This window comes from Bubalus bubalis, chromosome 3, assembly GCF_019923935.1.
Source record: "Bubalus bubalis isolate 160015118507 breed Murrah chromosome 3, NDDB_SH_1, whole genome shotgun sequence".
NCBI lineage: Eukaryota > Metazoa > Chordata > Mammalia > Artiodactyla > Bovidae > Bubalus > Bubalus bubalis.
In genome coordinates, this window is record NC_059159.1 from 50099163 (window position 1) to 50114457 (window position 15295).

Genomic DNA, 15295 nt, shown 5'->3' on the forward strand with positions numbered 1-15295 from the left:
TAACCTCCAACCGACTCAGAAGATCAAGGGCTCACTAACCCTTAACGAATGAGCTTGGGACGAACTATACTTAGGGAAGGAGTTGGATAGCATTTTCTCATCGCCAGACCTATTGATCACCCCCGTTCAAATCTGGAATGTGACAGATGTGGGGTGAAATGCTACAAGAGCCAGAGGACTGTGCCAGGGGAGGGATGGTTTGGGAGGTCTGAAGGGTGGCCGTCACAGAGCCAACAGCAATAAGAAGCAGCCCCTTTTGTGCCCACCTGAGAGGGGCACCTTTTTCTGAAGAAGGAGGTAATAAGAGTACCTACCTTTTGAGGTCATTGTGAACTGGAGACAGATGATGTAAGAGCCCAGTGTGGCCTGGGATATAGTAAGTGCTCAATAAATGCTGGAACCTGTGAATGTTCTCTCATCCCCTACACTTCCTCCAAACAAACGCTCACTGAGAAGAGGTGCAGAAGGAGAAAATACAGCACAAGGAGCCCCCACGGGCTCTGGGACTCCAAGCTGAGGGCCTGGGGGAGGGGCATGGCGCCCACTCTTGGAGGAAATCCCTAAATGTGGACCTAAACCATCACTTAACTTCTGCCATGAGGAGCTCAGTGTTGAGACGAGGACAGAGGTTCCTAAGAGCCCAGAGTGGAATGCTGAGTCCTGCCTGGAGGAGGTGCTGTCTGGGCTGGAAGCACAGGCAGGGAGTCATCACGGAGGGACATGAGGGCAGGGGACTCAGGCCAGGGGAAGGAGTCCAGCCTAGGGCCGGCACATAGCAGACACCTCTCCTTTCCTCTCCACCTGCAGCTCAGCAGAGTCCCAGCAGCGTCTGTGGAACATGGGACTCCTCTGGAGTTATGAGGCTGCTGGAGTTATGAGGCTGGAGAACCTGAAGGGGCTGAGGCCAAATATGAATAGGCCCAGAATGCCACCCCACACAGTTATACCTCAGCTTCCTTTTCTATAAAATGGAACCAGGTTCCAAAGAAGACATTCAAATGGCAAATAAGCACATGGAAAGATGCTCAACATCATTTGTCATCAGGGAAATGGAGATACAATTTCAGTCTCCTAAGATGACAAACCTAGACAGCATATTAAGAAGCAGAGATGTTACTTTACCAATACAGGTCCATCTAGTTGAAGCTATGGTTTTTCCAGTAATCATGTATGGATGTGAGAGTGGGACTATAAAGCAAGCTGTTCAGTTCAATCGCTCAGACATGTCCAACTCTTTGCAACCCCATGGACCGCAGCACACCAGGCCTCCCTGTCCATCATCAACTCCCGGAGTCAACCCAAACCCATGTCCATCAAGTCGGTGATGCCATCCAACCATCTCATCCTCTGTCATCCCCTTCTCCTCCTGCCCTCAATCTTTCCCAGCATCAGGGTCTTTTCAAATGAGTCAGCTCTTCGCATCAGGTGGCCAAAGTATTGGAGTTTCAGCTTCAACATCAGTCCTTCCAATGAGCACCCAGGACTGATCTCCTTTAGGATGGACTGGTTGGATCTCCTTGCATTCCAAGGGACTCTCAAGAGTCTTCTCCAACACCACAGTTCAAAAGCATCAATTCTTCGGTGCTCAAAGCAAGCTGAGTCCCGAAGAATCTATGCTTTGGAACTGTAGTGTTGAAGAAGACTCTTGAGAGTCCCTTGGACTGAAAGGAGATCAAACCAGTCAATCCTAAAGGAAATCAAGCCTGAATATTCACTGGAAGGACTGATGCTGAAGCTGAAGCTCCAATACTTTGACCACCTGATGCAAAGAGCTGACTCACTGGAAAAGACCCTGATGCTGGGAGAGATTGAAGGCGAGAGGAGAAGGTGCGACAGAGAATGAGATGGTTGGATGGCATCACCGACTCCATGGACATGAGTTTGAGCAATCTCTGGGAGCTGGTGATGGACAGGGAGGCCTGGCATGCTGTAGTCCATGGGGTGGCAAAGAGTCGAACATGACTGAGCAACTGAACTGAACTGAAGATGGCTGTAACAAAACAAACAAAAGGAAACACAGAAAATAAATGTTGGCCAGGAATTCCCTGGTGGTCCAGTGGTTAGGACTCCATACTTCCATTGCAGGGGGCACAGCTTTAATTCCTGGTAGAGGAATTAAGATCCTATAAGTCTCGTAGCACAGCCCCCTTCCCCCCAAAAAGAGAGACAAGAAAGAAAGAAAAGAGACAGAAAATAAAGGGTGGTGGGATGTGGAGACATCGGAACCTTCATGCATTGCTGGTAGAAGTGTAAAATGGTGCAGCTGTTGAGGAAAATAGTTTGGAGGGTCCTCAAAAATTAACCATAAAATTACCAGTGTCAAGTTAAAAGTGTCAATCACTCAGTCATGTCTGACTCTTTGTGACCCCTTGGACTGTAGCTTGCCAGGCTCCTTTGTCCATGGAATTCTCCAGGCAAGAATACTGGAGTGGATAATCATGCCCTTCTCCAGGTGATCTTCCCAACCCAGGGATCAAACCCAGCTCTCCTGCATTGCAGGCAGATTCTTTACCATCTGAGCCACCAGGGAAGGTCAGCAATTCTAGTCCTAGGTGTATATCCAGAAAAGAATTGAAAATCAGATCAGATCAGATCAGTCGCTCAGTCATGTCCGACTCTTTGCGACCCCATGAATTGCAGCACGCCAGGCCTCCCTGTCCATCACCAACTCCCAGAGTTCACTCAGACTCACGTCCATCAAGTCAGTGATGCCATCCAGCCATCTCATCCTCTGTCGTCCCCTTCTCCTCCTGCCCCCAATCCCTCCCAGCATCAGGGTCTTTTCCAATGAGTCAACTCTTCGCATCAGGTGGCCAAAGTACTGGAGTTTCAGCTTTAGCATCATTCCTTCCAAAGAAATCCCAGGGCTAATCTCCTTCAGAATGGACTGGTTGGATCTCCTTGCAGTCCAAGGGACTCTCAAGAGTCTTCTCCAACACCACAGATACTAATATACCAATGTTTCATAGCAGCATTATTCACAACAGCCATAAAGGTGGAAACAACTCAAGTGCCCATCAACAGATAAATAGATAACTAAAATTTGGTGCAGACATACAATGGACTATTATTCAGCTACAAATAGGAATGAAGTTATGTTACATGCTACGACACGGATGAACCTTGAAGACATTATGCTAAGTGAGAAAAACTGGACACAAAAGGATAACCATCACATGTTTCCACTAATATGAAATATCCAGATGGGCAAAGTCATAGAGACAGAAAGTATATTAGCAGTTACCAGGGGCTGCAGGGAGTGGGACATGGGAGGTCATAGCTTCACAGGTACAGAGATTCTGTTTGGGGCAATTAAAAAGTTTTGGATATAGACAGTGGGGATGGTTGTGTGACATTGTAAATATAACTAATGCCACTGAACTTAGAAAATGATTAAAATGGCTGTTTATCTTGCATATATTTTACCATAATTAAAAAAATTGTAATCCAACAGGAAAACATATTGGGGCCAAGACCCTCTTTGGCAAGAATTCTGCTCTGTCTTTTTGGAATTGGGGGAGCCCTGTGTAGGGTGGACCCTCTAAAGCGAGAGTGAGAGACTGATTGTTCTGTCCCTCTTCCTCTTTGCCAGCTGCCCCCAAGTCCCCAAACTGCCCCCTCTTCTGGCCCAAGGCACGTGGGGCAAGGTGGCCAGGACAGGGCCAGCCTGGGCCTCCTCTGAGAGCAGATGGCTTCTCTCGCCTCCTCTCTCCCCACCCCCGGCCCCCTAAAGAAGAAGAGACCTTTCCAGAATACATCATCTCACTGGCGCTGTACATGTTGAATTTAAATTCATACTTTGTACCACCTTTGATTTCAAAGCGGATTACACCTCTGCGGTGAAAGGCAACCCCAGCGCAGGGCCTGAGCCGGCCTCCTGGGCCTCTGCTGGGCCCTGAAGCATTGTTAACTCCTTCCAATTCATTAGGTCTAATCCTGGTGGCGCTGAGTAAGAGGCCCTGGGCTGCACACGGCACTCGGGACCATATGTGCCCATTGTATCTCTCATCTGCTAATCCTGTGCCATTGTGGGCACCAGCCCACTGGACAAGGGCTCTGGTCCCCTACACTGGGCCAGGAGAGGGTCCTGACCCTCAATGGGAGGGCAGTCGGGGTCTGGCTCAGCTCCACCCCCAACCCACAAGCCTTTTAGAGAGCGGGCTGCAGGGAGCGCAGCATGGGAGTCAGAGAGGGGTGGGAGGATGGACATCCGTCTGCCCTGCTAAGGTTCTCTCCACCAACATACACTCACTTACTAAATGCCCAATGTGAATGCACCCGCATGTGCACACTTATTCACACACCTACGCTCACTCTGAAATACACTTGTGCAACATGTCCACATGCTCACAACACCCAGCAGCACACCTGTGCACCAAGCACGTGCACCCCCAGACACAACCACTCTTGTGCACACTCACACAATCACCCCATGCATGACAGCCAACCCCCAGGGATATCCCTGTGTGCCTGCATACTCTTACACCTCACTCAGGCAGACGTGTACACACCCATGTGCCCTCAATACACCTGATCACTCAAGTATGCCCACCCACACACCTGTATCTACCCACTCACATCTACCTGGTCCACTTGACAGAACTTTCCAAGTTTGGTGTTTAAAAAAATAGAGTCTTGGGCATATATTTGGAGAAAACCATATTTCTGAAAGATACATGCACACCAGCGGCCACTGCAGCACTGTTGACGATAGCCAGGACACAGAAGGGACCTTAACGTCTATGCATGGAGGAATGGATAAATAAGATGTGGGACATATACACAATGGAATATTACTCAGCAATGAAAAAGAACAAATTAATGCCATGTGCAGCAACATGGATGGATCTAAAGGTTGTTCTACTGAGTAAAATAAGTCAGACAGAGAACGACAAGTATCATATGATATCACTTATATGTGGAATCTAAAAAAAAAGGGTACAAATGAACTTAACTACAAAACAGAATTAGAATTACAGATGTATAAAACAGACTTATGGTTACTAGAAGGTAAGGGGTGTATGGATAAATTGGAAGATGGGGATTAACATATACACACTACTATATAAAATAGATAACTAATAAGGACCTGCTATATAGCACAGGGAACTCTACTCAATACCCTGTAATGGCCTATATGGGAAAAGGATCTTAAAGAAGTGAATAAAAACACATATGTATAACTGATTCACTTTGCTGCACAGCAGAAGCCAATACAACATTGTAAATCAACTATACGCCAATAAAAATTTTTATAAAAAAAGCCCCTGGCATGCCTCACCCCATCCCCCTATTGCAATGCCGAGGATGTTAGTGCTGGAAGGGGCTTGAGTGCGAATTGAGTCCCTCTGTCTCATTTACAGGGGGGCAGACGTGGCACAGCAGAGTGGCAAGGCCCAGCAGGCAGGGTGGAAGCCCGGGAGGAGAGGGGCCTGCCGTGAGCAGCTCTGCCCCATCCTGCTGGTGGACTTTGAGAAATTCTCTCAAGACCCCACAGCTCCCTGCTTCCTCATCCAACTAAAAAGAAAATGGCACTTACTTATTTATTTTTGGCTGCTCATGGGCTTTCTCTATTGCAGTGCATGGGCTTCTCCTTGCGGTGGCTTCTCCTGTCGTGCAGTACAGGCTCTAGGTGCCCGGCTTCAGTAGCTGTGGCACAAGGGCTCAGTAGTAGTTGCGACTTCGCGGGTTCTAGAGTACTCAGTAGGTACGGCATGTGGGCTCAGTTGCTTCACGGCATGTGGAATCTTCCTGGGCCAGGGATCAAAGCAAAGTCCCCTGCACTGGCAGGCAGATTCCTATCTGCTGTACCCCCAGGGAAGTCTAGAAAAAGATATTTATAAGCGCACTGGACCCACAGGACTGCGGTGAGGATAAGACAAAACAATCTGTGTCCAAGTGCTCTGTGAACGCAAAAGTGCCCCACACCAGTGTGTGTGCCAAATGGGTTTCCGTGGTGGCTCATGAAACAGCAACAATGGGAAGACCAGAACCCAGAGCCCTGGCCTCTGCCCAGGTGCCCCACTGCCCATGGCTTTTCGGGAGAGAGAGAATACTAACCCAGACATCAAGGCTGGTAGAAAGGAGCCAAACAGCCGAGAGCTGGGCCGGTCCTTGCTCAGGCCGCCCCCACATGGTGACATGAATCTTAAGAGGAAGCGGGTTTTCCAGGTGAAAAGAGTGAACAGGGCATGTCTGGCCACTGATAAGTCCACACCTGTGCTCCGAGCCTGGCACTCAGGTCTCTGCGAGCTCCCTGAAATGCAGGCTGGCTGCGGGTGACACTCCACTGGGAGAGGGGGCAGAGGCACCATGTCACCTCTGCCGTCCCCACATGGAGCCCCTAAGGCCTACCAAATGCAGAGGCCCCGGCCCAGCACCACCTATCTACCTGCCATCAGTCTTTCTGGCCACCTGCCCACAGTTAGGGCCGCCGAGGGAGAGGGCTGAGGGTAAGGTTGGTGGGGGAGGGACTGGTTCTGTTTCATCTGATGATTTTCTCAAGCCAAGAAAAGAAACCTGCACACGCTGGAGTCAGCTCCTACCTCACAAGAGCCAAACACACACACAAACGCACGCACACACACACACACACACACACTACTTTCCAATTCCGTGTTCAGGGACACCACAGTTGACAGCTTGAAACCGGCTATGATGGAAGGACCTATCCTACCGAAATGGGTGAATGTTACTAGCTGGGACTTTTCCCCAGAGAGCCAGTTGATAAACATTCACCAGCATTCCAGGAAGCATCAGCCTAGAGTCCTGTCTCCTTCATCACCCCCTGGCAGACCCCCAGACTCTGTTCACAGTGCTGACCCTGGATCCAGAACGCCAAGGGAGATCCAGACTCCCAGAGCCACAGAGCCACTTGTTAATTAATTGCACTAATTATCAGGGATGAGACTGGACATCTGGACCCTGCCCCTGGTGAGTTCAGACCCTCAGCACACTCTGGCTGAGGACAGTTGCCCGCAGGGACATCATCTCCAGTGTGCCAGACCTGAACTCCCCCCTCAACAGGCACAGAGCTCCCCCGACACCCTGAGCACCCCAAAGGCCTCCCTTGGGGTCGGGAGCCCTAAACTACATCCCCACCAAAGGCCGTTCCCCCCACCCTAGTCACCTCTGGAGTAAGGAAGGGTCGTGCCCTGCCTAGGGCTGGAAGGAGCCCTTTGAGCTGGGAGAGCCACTGGGCCCCTCCTCGTAGCCCTGCTCATCTCCCCTGGGGCCCATGGACCGCTTGGTCCCCTTCATCCTCAGCACCCAGGGCCACTTACTGGTGTCTCTGTTTAAATATTCCTGTAGGTTAGGTTCTCAGAGGTAATGTTTCTCAGACAAAAGCAAAACCATAAAGGTCTATCATCCCTGCCATTCATTCATTCACTCATTCATTCAAAAAAATACTGATCAAGCACTGACTCGGAGTCATGCACTATGCCAGGCACTGAACCTGCAGCTCTAACCAACACGTGATATATACCTGCAGTGGAGGAATATATGGCCATGAAAAGGAGTGAGATTCCGATACACGCTTCAACACATGTGGACCTTGAAAATCTTGTGCTAAGTCAAATAAGTCAGACACAGAAGGACTAAAATTGAATGATTCCACTCACATGAGGTATAAGCAAATTCAGACACAGAAAGCAGAATAGGGGTTACCAGGATTTTCGGGGAGGAGGGAATGAGGAGTGATCGTTTAAGAGGGATGGAGTCTGTTGGAGATGACAAAAAAGTATAGGATACAGACAGTGGTGATGGTTACATAACATTGCAAATGTTTCTGATGCCACTGAACTGTACACTTACAAATAATTTAAATAAATATTGTTATAGATATATATCCCCCAGTAAAAACACAAAACAGAAGTCTTTATCTTCATGGAGCTTGATTCTAATGGAAAGAGAAAGCAAAAAAGAAAATATGTAAAAATATATGAAAGATGGTGACAAGTGCTATGGAGAGAAGTTAAGTCAGAGAAGGGAGTGCCGGTGGGTGGGAGGGCATGGAAATCAACAGGATGGTCAGGAAGACCCCACAGAGAGAGAGGACCTTCCAGCGAAGGCATGAAGTGGGTGAGAGCACGTGGATGTCTGGGGGACAGAAACAAAGGCCCCGAGGTGGGAGCAGGTCTGGGGCCCACGAGGTGCAACAACAGGTCAGCGGAGGGAGCAGAGGGCAGGGGTGGAAGGGGAGGTGGAGAGGAGCAGGGCTGATGGGATACAGGCCAGAGCACACCCGGAGCACTCATCACACACCCAGCACCTGCACCCCAGGACCTCCCAGGCTCCTCTCCCCAACCCAGACCTGCCCCTCACACACCTGACCCACCTCTCAGGTCCATCCATCCCCGGACCCTCCTCCCATCTCTAAACTCGGCCCCCTCCATGTTCCCCTCTCAGGTACCTGGATACCCTCCTGAACACCCCTCCCCCCCCCACCCAGTCTCACTGCAACTACACTCAGGTGGATGTTCTAGTTCCCATCTACACGACCCTCGGACACGCCCCCGGCCCAGGGCTCTCCCACAAATTTTGTTCCCACTTCTCAGATGGGTACATCAAGGCTCAAACAGAAGAACACCAGTTTCTTGACCTGAGGTTTCCTAATTCTGCTTCAGCAGGAGGAGGAAGGCTTGAGTCCAATCCCAGAAAACAGTATTTTAAAGCTCCAGGAGGTAGACTGCAATGTGTGTGTGTGTGTGTGCGTGTGTGTGCACATGCCTCCCTGAGGCTCATACTCCAGAAGAAATGCCTGCCACAGACCTCAGCGGGCAGAAAAGGAAAGGGGATTGGAGGAGGGAAGCTCCAGCTCTGGACAGCAGCCCAAACATGTTCTTAGCAGAAGAAAACTACCAGTTCACGTTGAACGTGCTCAGGACCACCCACCCCAGCCCCTCCGGCCCCATCACCCTCTCTGGCTCCCACCTTCCTTCCCCTACAGTCTACTGTCAACCCAGCAGCCAGAGGGACCCCATTAAGCCTAAATCAGATTACATCTTCCCAGACTCAAACTCTGCTATGGCTCCCTGCTTCCCGCAGAGCCCCCCAGTGGCCCACCAGGACCACTCTATCCATCACCAGTGCCCTCCCACCATGCTCTCCCCCTCTCATTCCACTGGCTTCATTCATTGACTCACCTCCAGTCACCCAGGCCCTGTCCTGTCTCAGGGCTTTTTCACTAGCTGTTCCCTCTGCCCAGAAGTCTCCTCCTCCAGAATTCTGCACAGCTCATCTAGATCAGGTCTCTGCTCAGCCATCACCTTCTCCGGGAAGACCTCCTTGACTACCCTGCTGCTGCTGCTAAGTCACTTCAGTCGTGTCTGACTCTATGTGACCCCATAGACGGCAGCCCACCAGGCTCCCCCGTCCCTGGGATTCTCCAGGCAAGAACACTGGAGTGGGTTGCCATTTCCTTCCCCAATGCATGAAAGTGAAAAGTGAAAGGGAAGTCACTCAGTCGTGTCCGACTCTTTGTGACCTCATAGACTGCAGCCTACCAGGCTCCTCTGTCCATGGGATTTTCTAGGCAAGAGTACTGGAGTGGGGTGCCATTGCCTTCTCCGTAACCCCAGGATAAACATCCACAAATGGCTACACAGTAAAAATGTTCTTGAAGACACTAGTTTCCTGCCAGGCCTAAATTACTCCAAAGCATGAATATTAGTTACCTGACCCAATCGCCCACAACATCTATGCTTACATTTACTTATAGTAAATATTTTACTATTCCGCTCATTAGCCCCTAGGCTTTTGCTAAACCAAACAAACAAGTTCCATCTCTGAAGTTACATACCTGGAGGATGGGGCATGTACTGACCACCCAAAATCGGCGATCTTAAGCTCTCCAGCTGATCCAAGGAGTAGGTTCTCTGGCTTAATGTCTCTGTGAATAACTCTCTTTGAATGACTGTAAGACAAGGCACCCTACTTAAAACCTATTCCACTCCCACAACGGCCTCCACACCCGCTTTGTCTCTTTCACTCACCACCTGATGTTATTTACCATCTGTCTCCTTCAGCTTGGATGTAAACTCCCTGAAGGCAGTCGTTTCTGTCTCTTCATTGCTTGTCCCCAGGGCTTAGAACCATCCCTGCACCTAGTCTGTTTTCCATCAAATGAATAAATCTACCAGGAACTCCAACGGAGAGTGAAGCTCCCAGGGAAGGGGTGAGGAAAAGGGGAAAAGAAGAAAGCTGGCATTTGTCTTAGCCTTTGGGTAGCTCTGATGGTAACGAATCTGCCTGTAAATCAGGAGACCTGGGTTTGATCCCTGAGTCTGGAAGATCCCCTGGAGGAGGAAATGGCAACCCACTCCAGTATACTCGCCTGGAGAATCCCATGGACAGAGGAGCCTGGTGGGCTACGGTCCATGGGGTTGGAAAGAGGACTGAGCGACTAACACTTTCACTTTTCACTTTCTGTAAAATGAGCACCTCACATTCGGGAGATTGATGGTCAGAGAGGTGAAGTAACTCGCCCAGGGTCACAGAGCTTAGAAAGGGGGGGAGAGTGAGGCATCTCTGCTTCAACACCTGTTTACTTTGCCCCACACTGCATCCTGACCTCCTGGGTACCACCCCCTCTGCCCTTCTTCTCTGCCCTCCTTGTTCCACTAAATGATGTTTCCAACAATTCTCCCTCTGCTCCTACATCAGGCAACAATCCCCTTCCCCCAACATCATTCCGACCTGGGAATCCTGTTCTGAAAAACCCTGGATTCTGAGTTCTATTACCAAGAACCCATGTGACCTTAGGCAAGATCCTGCCCTCTGCACCCTGTGCTTTCTCACTAGTAAGCTTAGGGGCTGCATTAGAAGACATCTAGGTCCCTTTGCGCCTGCTTGAGATGGGATGAACGCCTCCACGAGCCCCCAGTCCACGCGTCCCTTCACTTTCCTCCTACCCAGAGGACCTGCGCACGCGTCAGTGTTCCTGGGGGCGGGGCGGGGCGGGGCGGGGCGGGGCAGGGGAATGAATGAAGAGAACATCCTTGAACCACTCCAAGCTTCCGCAGGTGAGGGCTGCAGCTGGGACCAGGTCGAGGGACCCCACCCAAAGGAGGGGGCCGGAGAGGAGCTGCTAAGGAGAACAGAGCTGAGGGAAGACCCTAGGTGGGCATGGGGACAAGTGTGGTCTTACAGACCTCTCCGAACCCATCAGTTGCAGGGTGATCGCCACCACCATTACCGAGCGTGTGCTGTGTACCCTGTACCGCGTTAACAGCTTCACAAAGCATTAATCCCCTTTCATTCTCCCAGCTATCCTGGGAGATCGGTCCTATTACTAGCCTCCATTTTATAGGTGAGAACACTGAGGCTCAGGGAAGCCGAGTGACCCGACCGTGATCCTACGGCCAGAAAGAGGCAGAGTTGGGATTAGAACTCGGTCCTTTCTGAGCCCAAAACCCATGCCCTGTTTTGCAGCTTTTAGGTGGGGGCACCCACCACCCCGCCTCTCCCAGAATGCCCCAGTTCCCTCAGTCTCATATTTAGGGTCATCGATTGATTATTGATGGGTGCATTTGTGGTCTGGCTCTGGGGCCTCTCAGTCAGGCCCTGGGCAAGGACAGGAACGGGGGTGGGGGCGGGGATGCTCCAACCCCAGGAAAGGCCCTCGGGCTGCCCCCGCCCTAGCCCCTGCTTCTGGCAGCCTGCACTGCCAACTCAACCCACCTTCCCTCCGCCTCTGGATTTAAAGGCACAGTGACAATTAATCACCCGTCGACGTGGAGGGCAGGCTGCAGAGGAGTTAATTAATTAGGGAAATTTCTCCCAGCCCTTTGAAGGTGAAATGTGTGGGGAGGGGACAGGGCCAGAAACAGTTATTATTCAAGCTGAACAAGCTGACTCTGAGAGAAGTCTTCAGGAGTGGCTCCGGGGGGGGTTGGTAGGGTGGGGGCAGCTTTTACCATCACCACTCCCCCATTTAGGAAAAGGGGACGTTTACCAGGAAAGATCTGGGCATGCCCAAGACTGCCCTCCTCAGCCCAGCTCTAGGCCTCCAGCCTCCAAGGCTGGGGTCTCCCTCCTTTGTCAGTGGGATGTGTGTGCGTGTTAGTCTATCAGGCGTGTCCAACCCTTTGCGACCCCATGGACTGTAGTCCACCAGGCTCCTCTGTCCATGGGATTTCCCAGGCAAGAATAGTGGAGCGGGTTTCCATTCCCTTCTCCAGAGGATCTTTCCATCCCAGGGATCAAACCCAGGTCTCCTGCATTAAAGCCAGATTTTTTACCATCTGAGCCACCAGGGAAGCCCTGCCAATGGGATGGGGCATCCCTAGAGGCAGATGGGTCTCTAAGAAGTAGAAGAAAGGCAAAGCTCATTCCTGCCCCTCTTCACCGAAAAAAAGCAGCCAATGATATTGCATGTGCCAAGCCCCCACCGCCACCCCCACCCCCTGGAATGATCTGAGTGTTGTTTTCATAGCTTGGTTGCCCCAGACACACAGATGCCTGGCAGGGAACTCCATCAGCCTGGGCTCAGGGAGGGAAAATGGGCAGGGGGCAAGCTTGGTCATTGGAGTGGGGGAAAGGAGGGCCATAAGCCCCCCTCCCCTCTGCCACTGTGGCCTTGAGGGGTTGCTTCTCTTGTGCTGGAGGGGGCTCTGTGCTTTCTGCCAGGCTGGGCAGCTGGCCCTGGGGACACACTCTCACCCACTGGTGGAGCAGGGGGGTGGTTGACATGGTCATGAGAGTAAGGGCAGCAGGAAACCCCAACTGTCCCCCCAGCCGCACATTAACTATCACCCTCTGCAGCATCAAGACTCGGAAGCTAGAGAGACACTGCGCTGAGAGAGATGCTTGAGACCTGGTCCCCACCTCGAAGGCCCTCACGACGGGGTCAGATCTGTATACCACTGGCAGATGAGCCGAAGGTTGAAGTCAGCACATGGTGAATGCAAAGCCCCGCAGGAGCACAAAGGAGGCCCCGATTCAGGGGCTCAGGAAAGACTGGAGGAGGCGTGTCGTCAGGGTGAACACCTGAAAGACAGCCAAAATCTCAACCGGCAAAGGAACGGATGCAGGTGGCACTCACACGGTGCACGGGGGGAAGGGTAGATGGTGAGCAGCCGGCCACACTGTGGAGTGGATAGACGCAACGTGGGGAGGGCTGGACTGAGAGTAGGGCAAGCAGGTGGGCCCCGGCGGCAGATGGCCTTAGATGCTGGGACTGGACAGGATTCAGACAGCGGGAGGGCTTTAAGGCAGAGCTACCATGACTGGAGAGCTCTGGGCTTGAGAAAGAATCCCCTGGCAGCTGGGGGGTCAGTGGGTTCATTGGGGAGGGGTGAGGCAAGATGGGAAACCACTGAGGAGGCAAGTCTTCACAGTCCAGGAGAAAGATTGTGTTAGCTTCAGCCAGGAGATAAAGCACAGGGGAAGTGACTATGGTTTATTGTTCACCTACTACTTCCCGGACATTGCACTGGACATTTTCATCATCTTCTCCCTCCATCTTGGGATTTGTATTATGTCCAGCATTTGGGGGCAGCTAGAGTTCCAGAAAAACATCTATTTCTGCTTTATTGACTATGCCAAAGCCTTTGACTGTGTGGATCACAATAAACTGTGGAAAGTTCTGAAAGAGATGGGAATACCAGACCACCTGACCTGCCTCTTGAGAAACCTATATGCAGGTCAGGAAGCAACAATTAGAACTGAATACGGAACAACAGACTGGTTCCAAACAGGACAAGTTGTACGTCAAGGCTGTATATTGTCACCCTGCTTGTTTAACTTACATGCAGAGTACATCATGAGAAACGCTGGGCTGGAAGAAGCACAAGCTGGAATCAAGATTGCCGGGAGAAATATCAATAACCTCAGATATGAAGATGACACCACCCTTATGGCAGAAAGTGAAGAGGAACTAAAAAGCCTCTTGATGAAGGTGAAAGAGGAGAGTGAAAAAGTTGGCTTAAAACTCAACATTCAGAAAATGAAGATCATGGCATCTGGTCCCATCACTTCATGGGAAATAGATGGGGAAACAGTGGCTGACTTTATTTTTCTGGGCTCCAAAATCACTGCAGATGGTGACTGCAGCCATGAAATTAAAAGACGCTTACTCCTTGGAAGGAGGGTTATGACCAACTTAGATAGCATATTAAATAGCAGAGACATTACTTTGCCAACAAAGGTCCATCTAGTCAAGGCTATGGTTTCTCCAGTGGTCATGTATGGATGTGAGAGTTGGACTGTCAAGAAAGCTGAGTGCCGAAGAATTGATGCTTTTGAACTGTAGTGTTGGAGAAGACTCTTGAGAGTCCCTTGGACTGCATGGAGATCCATCCAGTCCATTCTGAAGGAGATCAGTCCTGGGTGTTCATTGGAAGGACTGATGCTAAAGCTGAAACTCCAATACTTTGGCCACCTCACGCGAAGAGTTGACTCATTGGAAAAGACTCTGATGCTGGGAGGGATTGGGGGCAGGAGGAGAAGGGGACGACAGAGGATGAGATGGTTGGATGGCATCACCGACTCGATGGACATGAGTTTGGGTGAACTCCAGGAGTTGGTGATTGACAGGGAGGCCTGGCGTGCTGCAATTCATGAGGTCACAAAGAGTCGGACACGAATGAGCAACTGAACTGACTGAGGGATCTAACGGAGAAGGAAATGACAACCCACTCTGGTATTCTTGCCTAGGAAATCCCATGGACAGAGGAGCCTGGCGGGCTACAGACCATGCGGTCACAAAGAGTCAGACATGACTTAGCTACTGAGCAACAGCAAGGGAGCTAATAAAGCTGAGGTAAGCAGGTTCTGCACACCTGAGCAGGTGGCTTTTCTCCCTTCTTTCCTCTCCCCTCCCGCTGGAAACCTCCTTCCCACTCTGCAGGAGGGTCAGGGGCCTGGGAACCCTGCTGGTGCCCAGCTCAGGGACCCCCAAGGAGAAATTGTAAAAAGCAATGCCACGCAGCCCACACCGCCCCCTACACCCCCCATCCCCACCCCCTCCAATCATTTGTATGACAGGAAAAGAACCTAATCCCGAATCTGAAAAACTATGTGATGGAGGATTTACAGTATTAGAAGGCAAACAGTGGCAGGTGTAATTAGGAGAAAAATTTGTCATGCTCTCGACTTGGGGAAGGGAAGGGAAGGTCTGGCATCACAATCTCCCCGGTGTTTACCCAGTGTGTGCACACACGCGGGGGAGCGGGCGCTGGCCACGGGCAGATTAATATTTGATGCAAGGAAGAGAAACGCATGCTGTTCATGTTTATTTAGGATATTGTGAAATACAGTGAAATTTGCAATTTTATTGGATTTGGGGGGGACG